Here is a 15,945-nt window from a genome sequence, read left to right on the forward strand (position 1 = left end):
ACTGCTATCGCTTCTTTGTCCAAAGCAGAAATGCCCCACGGTTTTTCAATTTGTTACCTAATCAGCACAATATATTCCTCCTTTTCTTCCTTTTATATTGTCTCCCAAATTTGAGACTTCAATATTTGAAGAAATTGCACCAAGAAATCTCACACGGCTTTTCTATTTCTGTGAATCTCTAAGGGAATAAACAGAGAAAAATGATTCTAGTGAACCAGGGGACTGCTTACAAACACAGTGGTCTTTAGATGCCTGCATTCAAATGAATTTTTTTTTCAAATCATGATACTTGGACATTACAAAAAATATTTCCTCAGATCCATGTAAAGCCCCTAATATCAATATATCAAAACCTCTGGGAATTGTAGCAATGGCAGCTTTGGAGTTCTGAGAAACCTCTCCCACAGTCCTACAGTGATTCTGATGAGACGCGCTGTGTGACAGGAGCATCTCCCTAGTCCCCGAACACTCCCATTCTGGTCCAGACTGAGGAAAATATCATCTCATGGATTGTCCTTCCACCTTATTGTCTCCAAGTCAGAGGATCCCCAAGACAGTAGAGGTGAACCCAGAGTTCAGAAATCTTGGGTCTTGCTAGTCAGAACTCCTATTATTTAACCTATGATAATGCTATGAACATCATAACCATCTGCTTTGTGCCTAGTTAAACCTGCAAGGGAAGGAAAAATTCAAGTTTATGAAGGTTTTTGATGTGTCATGGCACAAGCATTAAACTGTAAAAGGAAAGTCCAAATATTCCATTTTTTTCCAACTCAATTTTAAAAAGCAATGCTTATCTCATTGGCAGAAAAGATACGGATAGGAATTTAGGAACAACAACCAAAGTGTCTGCCAAGGGCGCTTCCTGTTGGGGATGAAGAACCTGCAGCTGAAACGGGGTGGTTAACATGGGGACGAGAGAATGGGAAGAAATGAAAGTGCATCCGAAGTTTTACACGGAAGAAACATGAATGCTACTAAATAAGTAGGAACAAGTTCGGCCATTTGAGTAGTAATGTCTACTTTCTAACATGCCTCAGAAATTTGTTAGGAAGGAACTCTGAGGCAAAACTTCATTAAGGACTGCTCCTGGGAAACGTTTTCAGAATGCAACTAAGAAGGACAAATAGAACAATAGAAACTGCTCTCAGGAGATTCAGTAGCTAAGGGGATGAAACAACATTGACAAAGCTGTTGTTTTCAGTTTATTTTTCTCTTTTGATTCCATTGCATTTGTTACATCTGAATTTAGCTGTGTTTGAGTACTTATGATATCAAAGCTATGGAAAATTGTAGGACTTGCTCCAAATTAGCATACCATAGTATAAACTTTATGTTACCTGTATTGGATCACCAGATTTTTTCATTTCTTTATTTCTTACCAAATAAACTTCTACATTTTCTTTGTATATTATTCTGGAACAATCCTCTGAACTTTTCCTTATTCTTTTTGAAATAGACTCAAATTTTATTTATTTGTTTATGATATTCAAATCAAATAGTTTACTGAAAACTTCTTTTTTCCAAGTTACATGTTTGGGTACTGTTCCTGTTCTGAATGAATGTTAGAAGTTGTGCTTTTACATTTTTCACTTTTCAAATGAACCCTCTCAGTTGATTGCTTTTTGTTTGAAATTCACTCTGGATTTTGCACTCTCCCATTGCTATTATCAAAAATAGATAAAAAAATTTACAACGTTGATTTAATGAGATCTATAGTTCACAAAAGCAGTGTCTTTGACCTCCTTTTGCAACACCCTCTCTGAGTCTCTGAATCGCCATTCTCTTCAAGAGTGTCTTGCTGTGAAAACTAATTTTTAAGCAATTAGTAAAGTCACTGAGGGAAGGGGATGACATTAGGAGGCAGGCTGGGGGAGGGGATTAAAAGGAAATTATTTTATGTACACACACTCACCACCCAGGTGCTTGTAAACGGCATATGCTGCAAACAAGCCCTGAGCAAAAGGGAAGGACACACAACAGCCACTCTGAAGATGAGCGACCCATGAGTTTTCCGAAGGCCAACTTCTCTGCACCCAGTGAAGTTCTCTCCACCTATGAAGTTCTGGCGAAGCAGAGCTGACCTCCATTCAGTGAACGGTATCCCCAAATGGGGTAGAGATCAGAGTCACTGGGAGTCAGTCTCCCGAGAATAGATCATGTGCTCAGTGGCATTTTTTAGGCTCTTTCTCAGTGTTCTACTTAGAGCTTTTGGTAAGTGATCTCAGCCCATTAATTTGTGTAGTATAACAGAGAAAGAGCTGTATTATATGATTTCACTGACCATCATATGAGTAAAAATCTAAAGAATAAGATTGTGTCTTATTCTTGGAGCTAAAAAGACTTTTAGAGGCTGGGGAGATAGCTCAGTGGAGTAAGTGCTTGCCTGGCAAGCACAAGGTCCTGAGTTCAATCCCTGGTACCACCAAAAAACCCAACCAACCAAACAAACAAACAAAAAAACAACTTTTAATGAGTTCCTGGGAAAATTAAAAAGAATTAAGTGTAATAGTTGTAAAAGGAATTAGAAATGTCACTAACATCAATCATTACTCAAGTTTACACATCAATGTTCACCCAAGTTGACCTGAATATTTATTTTACTGGAAAAATAGCATATGTACTAATTCTACTGTATAATACTATTCATATATACACGAATATCTTCATTAGCATTTGAAATTTTACTTTTTAAAGTTTATTATTATTATTATTATTATTAGCTGCTCAGCCTGCCCTGAGGGTAGGGCTAGTGTGGCATGTGGTGCCAGGGATTGAACTGTGGTCCCCTGCGGCTGCCCAAGCTTGTCTAAGCAGGTGCTTTAGACTGCTGAGCTATCTTGCTAGTGCTAAAGTTTATTATCCTAATTCAATATCCAAATAATAATATATGTCATTAAAGTGTTGGCATTTTATTGAAACTCTTTGCACGATATACACGTGCTTATCAGAAAACCCTTGGGCCTCTCACATGGCTGACCTGGTACATTTGGAATACATGTCTACAGAGGACACATTCTTGTTTGTTATAGTACTTGAAGCTAAAGCTTAAATTCAATATTTTTTTTTTTTTTTTTTTTAGATTCAGATTTGGTGCTGTGCTTAAGGAGCTGCCCTGATTGCTTGCGGATGCTTCCCTCTCTGCTTCTGGCATTTTAGTTGCTCTGAGGGCAGCTCCCCTGCACCCCTCTCCTGCCTTGCAGTTTTTCCCTCATCTGTACATTTGGGAAGGTTTTCTGTTAAGGAAATTCCAGGAGGCTGGTGAGGGGAGTCCTGCAGCAAGATTCTGGTAGAAATTTACCCAGCTAGTTCTTGTCACAGCAAGAGAAGTTTTCTAAAGCTTGAAGATTAAGTATATCATGCCAGTGGTTTCAAATGTGTCTGATTATTATCGATTTGTTAGTCTGTTTATAAGTCAGAGCAGTGGGGCATGAGGCCTTTTTTTTTTTTTTTTTTTTTTTTTTTTTTTTTTTTAGTATTTTTAGGGAAGGGTCTACATGGTGTTCAGGGCCTTACTACTAGATCAGACTCAGACTCGTAGTGATCCGCCTGTTTACAGCCTTCCAAGAGCTGGGATTAACAGGCATGCACCACCACGCTCAGTCTCAATTGCTGTCTCAGCGCGCCCCGGGGTTAGGCCCAGGCCCCTGTGCCTTAGTGCAAGCGTTTTAATCCGCTGAGCTATTTGGCCGGCCAGACAAGGCTGTTTTACACACATTTTATAACTTTTGGTGCTGCATTTGGCAGCACATACACTAAAATTGGAATGATACAACTTTTAAATCTCTAAATACAGACTTTCGACATTTCTCTGGATTTTAATATCCCAATATGAGCCCAATAATAGATGTTAGACAAAGGCCATGTCAAAATAACCAGTAGAAACCTATCTGTACCACATTTTGGAATATCATATATCATGCAGTTAATACTTTGAAAGTGGTAGGGGCGTGATAACCTTAACTCAGAGCATGGGTGTACATTCTATTGTACATCATATGAGCAAACAATCATATATGTATTATGTACTTTTATTATAGTAGGTGAGCAAATGCAGTTTCTGCATGGTTACCACATCTACTCACTCTTCAAGGCCCCAAGTGTTGCCTCAGGCTGGTTTTCTGTAGCAGGGATCCGGAAGAGAAAAACCAAGAGAAAATCATCTCTCCTTTTGTGACATTCTGATAATTTTTTGTTTTCTCTGATGATAGCTCTTGAGCAGTTACTTAGTTAATGTCTTTCTTCTCGTGTAGATTTGAGATCTTGCTGGTTCTTCACTGGTATTCATGTTAAAATTTTGCGTCTCAGGAGATGCATAGTGAACTTGGTTAGTTATTGAATATGCTAATTTTTAGTTTTATTAACAGAATCCAATTTTGCTTTTTTATATGTAGACTACAGTACAGGGACCAGTAACCTTTTTCTGAAAAAGGATGGAGAGTATTTTAGGTTTGTGGGCCATATGGTCTCCATTGCAGTTATTGAGCTCTCCCATTGTATCTTTTTTTTTTTTTTTTTTTGGTGGAACCGGGGATTGAACTCAGGCCCTTGTGCTTGCCAAGGAAGTGCTTATTCCACTGAGCCATCTCCCCAGCCCTCCCATTGTATCTTAAGAGAAGCTATAAGCAACAACTGAGTGGATGAGGCTGGCTTTAAGCCAATAAAACTTTATTTACAAAACAGGCAATGGTTGGATTCAGTTTGCAAGCTGTAGTCTGTCGATCTCTGCCCTTGACTGCTCTTGCTCTGTTCCTTTACCTCATTTTTCTTTCTTCCTGTCATGTGCTTCCCTAATGCTGTGATGAGACACTGTCGCCTCCCTTCCTCTTCTATCTCATAAATTCTTTCTCAAGTATTTAGCGTACCTCCATCAGAACCTTTTTCTACGAAACATGGCCAACTCTTCCCTTGGGCTCACACATGGCTAGATTATAGGATGGAGCACCTTGGTGACATTTATTTTTGTAAATCTCTGGCTCTGGTTTTAGACCAGAAGTGTGAGGAGTAAGTAATGAATCATTCACCTGGATACAGCCATCACTTGCTACATGGCTGGCGCACAGCAGCTGCTCCATGACTGTTTGCCAAACTACCCGGTATCACCAATTGTTTTGGGTATAGAGTGTAGAGAGATAGATTACAAAGCATAAATTCATAATCTCAAGGAGGTGTTATGTGCTTTCTTTTGTATTTGCTATGTTCGAAAAAGCCAACAAATTAGTCCTAATGAAACCAATCATAACACAAAACAGCCAGTGTTTCATTCTCTTCCGTTCAGATAGAAATCACATTCTTCCATTTAAAAATTGTAACTGGAGTAAAAAAGAATTCTCAGTATTTGGGATAGAAATCAGCAAAATGGTCTTTGGGATACTGTCTACATATAATTTGACTCATGGACTATTGCCTGTAGTATTTGCAATAACTGTACTTAACGTTTGCCTTACTCAAATTGCTTTGTGCAAAATAATTCATTACAGATGGCTTATTGTTTTAAGAGAAACATGCCACTCCTTAAGTCAACTAGGAGCTCTTCTCCATGCTGAATTTTATTGCTCTTGATGGACTGTACTCTTCAATAGCCCACTTCCACATCTGTGGCCCTGTCTTTACAAACTGAAATGGTATGCAGGCTTTACTTTCCTACTCAGAAATGTTCTTTCCAGAACAGCCAAGCCTACAGATTTTAGGATCCTTGAGTCTGTGGAAAGGGGGTTTGCTTCTCTTTTCTATTAGCTTTTTCTTAAATACTGATTGAGATGTTACTGCGATTTCAGCAGGGCCTTCATCATGGAGATGGTGTGGGTTTTGAAAGCTTTGTGGAGCACCAACAGGTTAGCACTGGAAGGCTAAGATCTAGATGGATCTTTATGGTTGAATTTAAGGTGAAAACTGACTCCAAGGCCAGCATGGGCTGCACAGTGAATTCAAAGGTATCTTTGAGTAAGTAGGGAGACCCTGTTTCAAAAAAAGGACCAACAAAACATATCACACTTCAATCTTCACTACAATGTTATGGTAGGTTCATATGAATTTTCTCCCATCTTCTGTGTTTCATTTCTTTTATAGATTACAATTTTTATCTGTATTATCTTTCATATTCTCTTGCAATGCCTGCAAGTCTATATTGGAATCAGCCTAGTAAATTGCTATTTGGTGAATGTTCCCCAGCCTTTCGTCTGTGTGTGCGAAAGTCTGAACATTCTTCCAGTGTCGCGAACTGCCTCATCTCTCATTTGCTCTTGTCATCAAATGGTATATTCATAGAATTAGTAGATATTAAGAAAGATCATGTTTCTAAAAACAATCCCTAGATGTTGTGTATAGCCTTTTCATTTTATAATCGTGTATGTGACTATATGTCAATGAATAGGTTTTATGTACCTGTATTGCAACAATTTTCTTCCTTTCTCTTTATCCACCTTCAGAGCATATAACCACTGTGTCTTGTCGTAGGAAGTGGGACAATGATACGCCCAGCATCAAACTGGGCATCATGTTTCTCCTTACCAGTCTGAGTGCTGTTGTGTTGAGAGCGCTAATGGTTCTGCAACAAAAAAGGCTTAAAAACAGAAGAGAGTTAGGTGCTTTAAAGAAAAATTTGCAACAGTTGAGAAATTAGAAGCTCTCTCCTATTATTGTATTGCTCTCCTTTCATCTTTAGTCTTCTGATGTTTTCTTTTCATTTCCTCCTTGATGCCCTGAATGTATTACCAGACATTCTAATGAGATGTGTCTAGGACCAGCCCTGGCCAGTAATTAACTCCTCCTTTGTCAGACTCTGAGGATTTTACGACATTTACACTATAGGAGTTGAAGTACAGGACTCAAGTTAGGAAATGTGTGTATGTATAGCCTACACAATTTGTGGCTTCTAAATCAGAAGTGAAGAATTCCACTTAAGAAGCCAACTTCAGATAAATTCCAGGGATGGAGAAATGGAAAGAGCAGGAAGACAGAGGCTCAAATACAAAGGCAATTTGGGGTTGGCCTGGAAGCAGTACAGTGAGACTTAAATAGAAGAGAAGACTGGGGAGCAGATTGCCATAATAGTCACCACAAAGAACAGAGGATGCACAGCTCCCGAAGTCTCAAGTGAGACAAAAATTGGAAGCATTAATCTATAATCCTCTTCATCAGAAAGTAAATTTTATAGAATAGTGTGTGGAACAGATAAAAGTTCAAGCTTCTAATATAGAAATCCTATTTTTCCTCCATTTAAAATGTAGGTTAAGAGTTTGACAAGCTGCACCAAGTGTGTACGAATGCTGTGTATCCTTGCAATACTCAGAAATCATTGATACATGACATTTTGAAATGGTTCAATTAGGCAGCTTGAAATGTCTGGAACATGAATTATACAAATATTGTGAAGAGTCTCCATTTTGGTTTAAAGCTTTGCCAGTTATATTCTTTCTCCTTTCCCAAATGACTGTACTTTCATTCTTCCTCATAAACATACCTTAATGAAATCTTAGGAGCATTTTTCCACTACCTGCAGCTTTTAGTAGCAGGGCTTCAGAATACATAAGCAGCGAGGGACCCAACAGCCTCCATCCACCCCAAGGAAAGCTGAGGTGTGACGCCATCATGCAGCCGGCTTTCTGTCCCAAAGCCCCTCCCTGTGAGGTGATACTGAAGGTTCTGCCACAGAAAACAGCAGATGGCTTTGCATAAAGGCTCACAATGCTGGAGCAAGAAGCTAGTCTGTTTCTAGTGGTCCAAAATCTGTATGTCTCTCCAAGTCACAGACTCCAACAGGAAGGACAGCTTGAACTGGTAACAGGAGCAGCACTGGAGGTGCTCAGTTCCTGGTGGTGATGCAGCTGCGCTTCCCCACTGCCATCGTCTTCCTCAGCCCATTGTGCTAGGATCTTATTGATTGGCTTCCTGGCTTCCCATTCCCCTTCCTGGCTTCCCATTCCCCTTCCTAGCAACTTTTCCATTTCTTTTGTGTGACATAACCTCTATCCATTGCACCAATTCCAATGAAATTGCAAATGAAATCCATGTCCAGTTATTCTTAACTTAGAGGCAGCCGATTGAGCCAGGCTAAGCAAATAACTGATGCTTTGACCTAGAATGTAGAATATGAATACGTGACACATAAATTCTGGCACTCTGGAAGGATGAGGCAGGAGGATTGCACGTTCAAGTCCAGCCTAGGCAACTTAGCAAGATTATTTCTTAAAATTAATAAAATCACAATAGGAGGGATGGGAATATAGCTCAGTATGTAGGCTCTGGGTACAATCCCCAGTGCTGGAAGGAAAGATGAAAGAAACAGAAAGAGACAGAGAGTGCATATAAGAAAAATTTATACATTAGTTTCAGTGCTATCCTAGGTTTCAGGCATCTACTGGTCTTCAAATGTATTCCTTATAAAAGTGGGCACTGAACTGTATGCTGTGTGTTAAAACCCTTGTAAAAGAAAGAAAATGACATTACATGATGAAATGCACCTCTTAAGGCTTTTGTTCCTAACTTTCTGGACCAGAACAGAAATGTGTAGAGGTACGAGGTGCTCCTGTGTTAAACACAGCATGAAAAAACTTACCTCTGTATGCTAATTTCTGTTGCTTCTAGGTGCAAATGTCTCTGTCATATACACTTGCAAGCAGACACACCCACTTTTTCTGAGAGTGCAGTAAACATTTCTCAGCAATTTCCTAGCATCCACTTGAATCTGCCAATTTCTTTTCCTCCTTCTTTCCTTTTTCCCTCCATTCTTATTTTCTTTCCTTCATTCCTTTGTTTGTTCATTCCTTCCTTCCTTACTCTTTTTTCCTTCCTTCCTCTCCCTCAATTTCTTATAGTTCAGTAATACATTTGGACGGCAGTTGAGCACAGGTGAGAAAGTGATTTCACAGGTACTGCTGCACTAACTTGAAAGAGAACAGCAGCTTGTTACTATTAAGGACAAAGAAGATGACATTTCATTATTGGCTGCTATCATGTCTACATTCAAAACCTGGTACCATGTATCTGTGTTCCAAACCTAGTTTGGTGTTGGAGTGCTAGATTGGAGTGAGCATTCAGTGAACCTCCGTTGTCACAGACCACATTGTTTCTTCAATATTGCAAATTTAATGTTTAAAGGAAAATGGAAAGGCTGGCCTGATAGCTCAGCAGACTAAAGCACCCGCTTAGGCAGTGCACAATGGCCGGGGTTTGATCCCTGGTGTGCCGTGCTGTGGGGCATGCTGAGATCGCAATTGAGACTGGGTTCGGTGGCGTGCACCTGCAATCCCAGCACTTGGGAGACTGAAAACAGGAGAATCACTATGATCCTGATCTACATAGTGAGACTCTGTAGAACCTGTCTGGAATACAGAAAAAAAAAAGAAAGAAAATGGAATTCCAAATTTGAACACATTCTTTCGACTTTTTCACTTGTTTTTCTCCAATAGTATGATTAGAGAACGTTTTACTTTAAATGGCTTTTTTTTTTTTTTTCAGGAAAAAAATTGCTTAAAGGAGGAAAATATTTAGGAACTCTAGATTTCTTTTTACTTTCAGATTAATTGCTGTTAGTGACTCAATAAGTCCAACAAATGGAGCTGCAAATGTTAAAAATAAATGAAATTTCACTATTATGGTACTGTATCATAATTCCAAGAATATTGGGAAAATCCTTGCTCATCTTTGATTCATAGTGATTTACAGAGGTAGAGAAGAGCTAACTGTGAACATTTTATTGAAAAACTTATACAAAGCCCTACTCGGAGTTAAAGAAAGAACTTATGAAACAACCTTGTGATACCTTGTAGAAGCATATAATAAATGCATCATACCTTAGAAAATTACTTATGGAGTATTGGTTCTTTGCTCTGAGCCTCATTTTCAAGGCTTTCTGTAGATATTTCAAGAAAGAAAGAGTAGTAATAGGCCACTCACTGCACTAAACATACCCCTAGAGGAATTCCCATGTGAACATTTGACATGATTTATTTCAGTACTATTCAGGATTGTTTAACATGGAGTATGAATTTGTATTATGTTTATATGTTGAACATAATAATTCAGAAATAATGATTTTAAGTGTACAAAAACACTGGTATACCCAAATGGTAATTTTCTTCAAGTGTAATTTTGAGAAGTATTTTGGCATTCCTTTTTATGTTGGTATGTTTTATGAATATCCAAATTCCACTGGAATTGTAAGCTTTAACCTAGATGAGCTATGACAACAGGCATACAAAAAGGAAATTAAAATGTTACTAAGCATGAGTAGAAAGATGACCATGGTCAAGACGACCTTTAACCTGCCTCAGCTAGTGGAAGGAGACAAGCCACTGGTAATGTAGGCGTGTCAACACCAGAAAAGCGCCTTATGATTGTAGGAATCTGAGTTGTCTACAATGACTATTGTTTCTAAGCAGAAAAAATTACACAGGTAAAATATTTTCTATGAGTTCTCGTAATGATGATCAGAGAATGTATTTTGGTCATTATGCTCTTAACCATTTTCATTCCAGGTTCTTAAAAATGAATTTCCCTCCATGTTTAAAGATGGTAGATGCTAAAAAAAGAAACAACATGTTGTTCTTGTTTGGAAGATTTTAATGTACACTTACACACATAGACCTGTACACACAACACACACACATACACACACACACACAGGCACACAGACATGCACCACTCTCACAGTACCTATTATTATCTCTTTCACCATTTCTGTCCTTTGTCTCTATTTTTCTCCTTCACTTCCTTCTTTTTCTTGTGCTTTGATTGTCCTTTCACATCTGAATGCCACGCAATTGACAAATAAATATAAGTGAATGGGTGGAGGCATTAGTAAAGGAGCAAATCAATTCCTAAAAGTAACATTGGATTTCTTCACAAAAACTCCTCTCAGCTGGGAGTAGTGATGTTTGTTGTGAGCACAGCGAGGACCACACCTTTCACACGCAATGTTGTTCTGCTGCAGGTGATAATTATTAAGCCTGGCAAATTATAATGACAAATGTACATAGTCCTGGCATTTGAAACCATTGGGCTCATGGGCCAATAGGAGTTTGCTCACTCAGTCTTTAGCTGCAGCGGGTAAAACTGGCTTGAAAGCATTTCTGGAGTAGAAACTTTGAATGGGTTTCTGGAAATGTTCTCTGTAAGATAATTTTATTTGACTTTCTTATGAAAGCTTTTGTTCAGCTCCATGGAGTAGAGTTCTGAAAGATGAAGCATTGTTTGTGTGCCTAATTCAGCTATCTTAACATGACTAAAGTGATAGTGATATAAATTAAATAAAAGCTTTTTTCTTCTACTTAGAGGTCTTGGGCCTACCTGTCCTGACCTGCTTGGGGCCTTTGTCATGGGTCAGGCCCCAGATTCCCTCCATCTTAACAGTCCCATCCTTCACATGGGTCTCTCTTTTGGTCCACTGAAGAGGGCTGATCCACCTCCATCGCCCAGCCAAGATGTCAGCTATGTGAAGAGGAGCAGAAAAGTGCAGGCACTCCCTTTCCTTCAGCAGTACAGGAGTATAGTTCCAAGTAGCATTTTCTTTTGATCTCCACTGGCCAGAGCCTAATTTACATGGGCACATTAATTTAAGTAGTGCTCAGGCAATGTTCCTGGCTCAAATGCTATTAATATAGAAGAAGGGGAGAACAGAAGAAGGAAGAGCAACTGGAAGTGTCTCATTTCTATCCAAAGACTATCAAAGAGCACTCTATTATCATACAGTTTCACTTCAAATATTATAGACATTTTGAAGTAGTTCTTCTGGGGCTGGCAAACTAGCTCAACAGACTAAGCACCTGCTTAGACAAGCTCAGGGATACCTATCGTGGCTCATGCCTGTAATCCCAGCTCTGGGGAGGCTGAAAACAAGAGGACCACTACTAGTGTGAGCTGCACAGTGATACCCTGTGTCAAATTATTTATTTTATTTTATTTTATTTATTTTGTATTTTAGGGGAAGGGTCTACAAGGTGTTCAGGGTCTCACCACTAGATCAGACTCATAGTGATCCGCCTGTTTACAGCCTCCCAAAAGCTGGGATTACAGGAGCCTACCACGCCCAGTCTCAATCCCCATCTCAGTGTGCCCCGGGGGTGGGGCCAGCACGGCTGGCCGGGGGATCCAACAGAGCCGCTGCATCTGCTTGCAGGTGTTTTAATCCACTAAGCTATTTGGCCGACCCACTTCAAGTACTTTTTTTTTTTTTTTAAAGTAGCTTCTCTGGAAGGTAAAGTCTAAAGTGCAGACTGAAGGCCTGGCTCTTCCTTTAGAAGGTACTGACAGGTGGTGCTGAGGGTGGGGAAAGTGGAGAAATGCGGCAAAGAAAACGTCAGGTCTTGGCTCCACATGGCCGCAGCTTGTCACGGAGCTGTAAAGCAACATAGCGGTGGCATCGCGCATATTATTCTTGACTATGCCGAAGTACTCCAAAGGACTGACAAGGAGAAGCCACACTTGAGCAAAGTCCAGAATGAGAGAAAGGAAGCAAACTGCCTCTGCTGGCTTCCCATCAGTTCCTGTCTTCCAAGGAGGCCGGACTCTCCAGAGCTTCCTCAGGGCGCGTCCCTCTGCTCAGGGTTCCCACTCAGGCCTGAAGGGGAGAACCATGTCAATTCAGATGAGGCACTAGAAGCAGAGGGAAGGCAACAGCGAGATTACAAGAGGGTGCAAATCACTGTGCCTAATCTGGCACATTAATCCAAGAAAATAATAGTACCCAATCCTAATTTCTCATTTTACATGAACGAGTTTCCATTAGATTTATAGTTTTTTGCCGCTTCTCCAACCTTTAACTTACTCTTCTTCATGGAAAGAGGAAAGATTTATCTGAGTTGTGAAACAGAATGAAAGAATCTGGCAGCTACAAGTTTCCAGTTGGCTGGCCTATCTACACATAGCGCCCTAGTCTTCTTCAGGCTGGCTGGCAAGCCTAGTGGGAACGCCCTGCCCTGCCCTGCAGATACAGGTGAAGTCTACTGCTGCACACAGCTCCTGGTTGAGGCTGGCTGGGCATCAGCCTGACCCTACACTTGGCTACAGAGAGGTCTATTTGGCACCAAATTTCAGTTTCATTTTCCAATGTTTTTCTTTTCACTAATACAGCTGTTAATTTCCTACCTAGAACATGTTATGGCTTATATCTAGGTGCCCCATAGAGCCTCATGTAGTGACACGGGTGCTTTTCAGAGTTGGCTGGATCTAGAGTGTGTAGCTTTGGTATCAAGGGTGTGTGCTTAATAAATCAGTCCACTGAGTAGTTTGGCACAGTTCTTGTTAGGATTAAGGGCGTGAGTGTTACACCCACCCGCGGGCAGGTAGCCTGCATGAACTATCAGGGGCAGAAAGAGGGTTATGTGCTCTTGCCTGTTTGCTTGTGGTGGACTCTTTCACCTCTGCGTAGCCTCTCTGCCATGAAGGCCACCCCTGTCTTGGGACCAACTGGCTGGAGACTAAAACTCCTACAAACTGATCCAGATATCTTTTCTTCCTTTAACTAAGATAAAACTCTGCGGGCTAGAAGGGAGTTGATTATTAGCTCTCTAAAAATTCAACAGACAGAAAGAAAAGTAATGATAATCACTTTTTCTGCAGAATGACTCCTCACTGCTATTTAAAAGGAGGAAGAGTTGTGTGTGGCCGCCTCACTTCTTTCACCATAGCTATAAATTCTGAGAGCACCTGGTGTGCCCGGTACTACATTAGGAATTCCATAAACAGGATTTCATTTATTCCTACAACAAACCTGAGATGTTTGCTGACAAATAGGCCATTTTATTTCTAAAGATTCACTCATTCAGCATGTATTTACATATCTTTAATGTATATCTATAATGGGCCAACACTGAGTTAAACAGCAGGCAGGATCTACCCTTATGAAACATAGAATTTAACTGAAAGATACGCATTAATCCATTATCCCTATGAAGAAATTTTAAATGATGACTATAATTAGTGGCATAGAAGGTAGACAGATTATGAGCAGGTATGAGAAGAAAGCAGTAACTGCTACACTGTGAGACCCGAGTGAGAACTAGAGGAGGCACGTGCACACCATGGCCTGCTCTGAGGGCAATGGTAGCAAAAAGGCTGGAGTGTCAGATAGAGATGGCAGTATGTCCAAAGGCCCTGTGGTATAATAAACTGTAAAGAGGGTAAATGATGCTTTAAAAATTGCTAATAAGGCTGTAGTAAAAAGAGCAATGGGGAAACTAAATAGAAAAAGGGCTGGAATTAATCCTTGGAGAAGCAGGGGCAAGAACATGGTTCTAGATTCATTAAGATATTGTTGCTTTATTTTCAAAGGAATCTAAAGCTGCTGAGGGATTTTTGGGTGAGTCATGGGGCAAGGAACTTGCTGCTTCTCTGCAAGTTGCAATCTCACTGCAGTTTGGATAGTGACTCAGAAGAAGGACAAAGAGGGTGTTTTACTTTTATTTCTTCTTTTTTTGTTGTTGTGTGTGTTTTTTTTTTTACTTTTTCAAAATTTTAAAGAAAATATAATGATAGTTGATAAGATCTTAGAAACAGTAACAGTACACAGTCAGAGGACCAAGAAGAGAGGCATTCAAACACGGTTTCTGTATTACACATTGCTGTCCTCAATGTAGTTGCTTAAATCACAGGTATCAGCATACAGAGTTAATCAAGGTGAAAATACTACACATTAACTGCTATTTTCAAAAACTGATGAAAATTATTAGTACAATCACCTCAGTCATCCTGTGTATATACTTGCATGATTTTCCCTATTCCTTTTTCCTATCTTTTTTCCTTTCCCTTGTTTCTGTTGAATCCTTAAGTTCTGTTTCTTTCCATTTTACTCTATCTAGTGTAAGAACCTAAAAGAATAGGTAAAATCTGAAAGGTATAATAGATACAATAGAATGGAGGGTGTTTTTCTATCCAGAAATAAGAAACGTGACAGTATCCCAGTGAAATTAACTGCAAAAGTAGTAGAATGATGCACATCAACTTAGGCAGGGAACAATAGAATGGGTTGGATTGAGGCACCAGGGAGACGCAGTTGGCAAGGATGGCACTTATGTGTAGGGACAGGGCTGCTCTCTGAGAGTCAAGAAGCTGGTATGCCCATCAAAGAGGCTAAATCTATCCATTTAGCTGAAGAATCATCAGCACTTCTCCTTTTAGTAATCTGCTTAATCAAGTTTGGAACAGATTTATCCTCTCTCCTGTTTAAATAAATGTCTACCTTTAAATATAATAACAAGATCATTTCTTTTTTCATACATAGTAATATTATTGAGAAAGAAATAGCAATGAGACAGTTTCAAAACAGGTTAGTAGGACAGTCACAATAATTAATACATTGTATATTGTTGTCTTTGTAGTAGTTATTCATAGTACAAGATGCAGACAGGATATCCTGTCCAAATATTATTAGCACAAATTTTTTTCTCATTGAACTAAGAGAAAGTAGCTGTATGTCTATCCTAACTACTTTGTATATACAGAGATATATACACATACACATATATGTACAACACACATATTTATAATAATATGCTAATGTGTATAATAATATACATTTATCACATTCTGTAGGGATTTAAATTTAGCATATCAAAAATTGATGGAAAATGCCCGTTCCATCTTATGACAGCTTTGGATAGATCTAAGGTTACCATCAAATTCATTAACATTTTCCATTTCTAAACCATCTTTAAAGAAAATCATAAATATACATATATATATATTTTTTTTTTTTCACTACAAAATGGTCTTTCATTTATATCACCCTTTTTTGTTTACTGTTGTCAGAGATGAGTATTCCATTGCCATTCAAATATTGTAGGTGTGTGAATTCCGGAAAGTAATCCAATAGAGTCTAGAAGCCCATAATAGTAGTGGGTTATCCACAGGACTGGCAATGTTAGAAGTAGTTGACTTGAGCCTTTTATACCTCAGCATATTAATAAGGCTTTACTTTTTATACCTCGTTTTTATACTTTTCTGCTG

General features: G+C 39.3%; 1 long non-coding RNA gene across 1 annotated transcript in view; it reads left to right on the top strand.

The window, feature by feature from the left end:
* The first annotated feature begins 1,719 nt into the window (after positions 1-1,719).
* The window catches only part of LOC111817911, a 16,007-nt gene continuing 1,781 nt past the window's right edge, over positions 1,720-15,945 (top strand). Inside the window, exons 1-2 of the long non-coding RNA XR_002822011.1 lie at positions 1,720-1,731; positions 11,930-11,939. This is a non-coding gene — a long non-coding RNA (uncharacterized LOC111817911). The remainder of the gene's footprint in view (positions 1,732-11,929; positions 11,940-15,945) is intronic.

Source organism: Octodon degus, unplaced genomic scaffold (assembly GCF_000260255.1).
Source record: "Octodon degus isolate 3935 unplaced genomic scaffold, OctDeg1.0 scaffold00074, whole genome shotgun sequence".
Classification (NCBI taxonomy): Eukaryota; Metazoa; Chordata; class Mammalia; order Rodentia; family Octodontidae; genus Octodon; species Octodon degus.